The 2243-nt window shown below is 47.5% G+C and overlaps 1 long non-coding RNA gene across 1 annotated transcript; it reads left to right on the top strand.

Annotated features, from left to right (window-relative positions):
- Positions 1-977: 977 nt before the first annotated feature.
- LOC138929541 (uncharacterized) lies at positions 978-1942 on the top strand. Its single transcript, XR_011445808.1, has 2 exons — positions 978-1185; positions 1245-1942. It is a non-coding gene; the product is annotated as an uncharacterized lncRNA (long non-coding RNA).
- The last annotated feature ends 301 nt before the right edge of the window (positions 1943-2243 follow it).

The following is a 2243-nucleotide window of genomic DNA, read 5'->3' as shown; positions in this document are numbered from 1 at the left end:
TGGAAGAGACCGGAAGTGTAGCTGAACTTGACGTAGGGCGAGACGAAGATCCGGACGATAGCCCGAAAACGCATGTCCTTTCGATCGAGCAACAGAAGAGGCTAGAGACTGTAATCTCTAAGCTTCCCTCTTACGAGTCAGAAGGATTAGGTCGAACTCAACTAATTGAACATTCCATAGACGTTGGTCAAGCGAAGCCGGTAAAACAGAGGCATTGGCCCATCTCACCAGCTAAGGAGAATCTTGTGTTTGCCGAAGTACAGAATATGATCATGAACGGAAAGGACTATGAATTACTAAGAAACATTAAGTCGTTACAGGATGATACTTTGTTGAAAACGCCTGATGTCATGCAGCTAGCACGTAATCAAGCACAGAAGAAAATTAAGGAAACGCATGAAAACAATGCAAAAGTTTATAATTTGCGCTCGCGTTCAGCATGTTTTAAAGTCGGTGTGTATGCCCGTAGTTTTGCGCAAAGCAATGCGGCTAAACAATTCAACAGTAAGCTGGCTCCAGTCTTTATGAAAGCGACAGTTACTAAGAAGCTTAGCCATATTTACTATGAATTAGAAAACGATGTCGGGAAATCCTTAGGGGTGTATCACCTGAAAGACATAAAGAGCTAGAACGATTCTTGTCTGACCTTTTTCAGTTAAAACCTCTTCGAGTAGGACTCTCGATGAGTTAACTGTGGTGTAGGGGTCAGAGGGTAAGGGCAGGGAAAACAATTAGGAAAATATAAATAAGTATAATCGTAAGTTTAAATGATAGAACCGACCCATCGAAACGCATATGCCGCGAATAGAGTGTAGGGTAGCGCCTTCCAGAACAAGCCGTTTTTCTTCTACCTGCATTCGCAGCGCCAGCGAAATCGTACGATTTTTGGCTTATTTTTCCTTCCTCCAGTCCTTCGCTCGCGAGCATCGAGAGCGCGAGAAAGGATTTGGGAAAAGTCCCGTAGCTTTTGGCTCGTTTGCTATGCAAGGCACGCTGCGTGTAGAGAAATTTTGTGACGCTCGCTCACTTGAAATTGAAAACCAGAGCAAAGCACACGCATCGTAGATCATTTTTACTATAATAATTCCGGCACGTGGATTATACAGTTTCAATCGAATTAATAGTAAAGTGCCAGCAAGAGACCAGTGACAAAACTTAATAAGTGTTGTGCACGAGTGAGAACGGGTAAATATTAACTACGGAACGGCAGAGTTTATAGTGTAGTTAACCCTTTTGTTGTGCAGGGCTAGTTTGGCGCTAGGCGACGGCTCTTACGTCCTTCGCTAAGCGTGGCGTATCGCCGGCGTGGCAGCGAACAAGGCGGCGCGGTGCAACCGAGCGGCCATAACCTTACTCTTTGGAAGCCCTACGGCGGCAGCGACGTCGACGTGCAGCCCAACGCTGTGCGACCGAGCGGCCATAACCTAACTTTTCGGAGGCCCTACGGCGGCAGAGACGTCGACGTGCGGCCAACGCAGCACGTGCGCGTAACCCTACTTTTTGGGAACCTCTGCTTTGCCACGTCGGCTGCCAAGGAGCTATAGCGATCCGAGTGCGACCGCACTCAACCGGGAGCGAGAAATCTCCAAGAGTCAGACCAGAGGCGGCCTGTGTCTGAGTTCTCGGAGTAATGTAACCGGCCTCGTGCAGCCCCAACTAAGGCGATTCGGCTGTATGGACAGCGGCTAAGCATTACCTTTTCGAGCATAAGCCAGTAGGAACAGTGGAGGTGCAGCGAAGGTAGCTGAGCGGAGACTAGGCAGGAGCAGGCGCAGCCGGATAGAGAGCTCGCTTGAGCGGCAGGCATGTGACCTGTCGAAGAAGTTGGAGGCGCGTCGCGGTGAGCAGCGCGCTCCCGCTGGATGATTCCAGTAACCCGAAGGACGTAAAGTTTTGAGATCGATTAAATTTAGAGTAATGCGTAACATTAGATAGAAAGTAACTGATATTGTTGTTGCTTTTCTGCCGTTTAGCGTAATATGTGAATGCGAACGCGAGCGTCCCATTTAAATATCGTTTCTGAACTTTCCAACTAACAGCCATCAGCACCTGCAACTTCGATGGGCCCAACGAACCAGCAGCGGAGGATCTGAGCGTAAGTCAGTATATCGAAAGTAAATTGGCACCAAGGCCGCATATTTGATTTATTCTGTATATATATATATATCGATCGTATGTATAACTTAAACGGGATCCTAAGCGAGCCGCACATTTACGCGTTTGTTTATATGAATTTCAATTAA

The sequence above is a fragment of the Drosophila kikkawai genome, unplaced genomic scaffold (assembly GCF_030179895.1).
Source record: "Drosophila kikkawai strain 14028-0561.14 unplaced genomic scaffold, DkikHiC1v2 scaffold_303, whole genome shotgun sequence".
Lineage (NCBI taxonomy): Eukaryota > Metazoa > Arthropoda > Insecta > Diptera > Drosophilidae > Drosophila > Drosophila kikkawai.
Note: the sequence above shows the minus strand (reverse complement) of the source record. Positions and strands in the feature narration are given on the sequence as shown.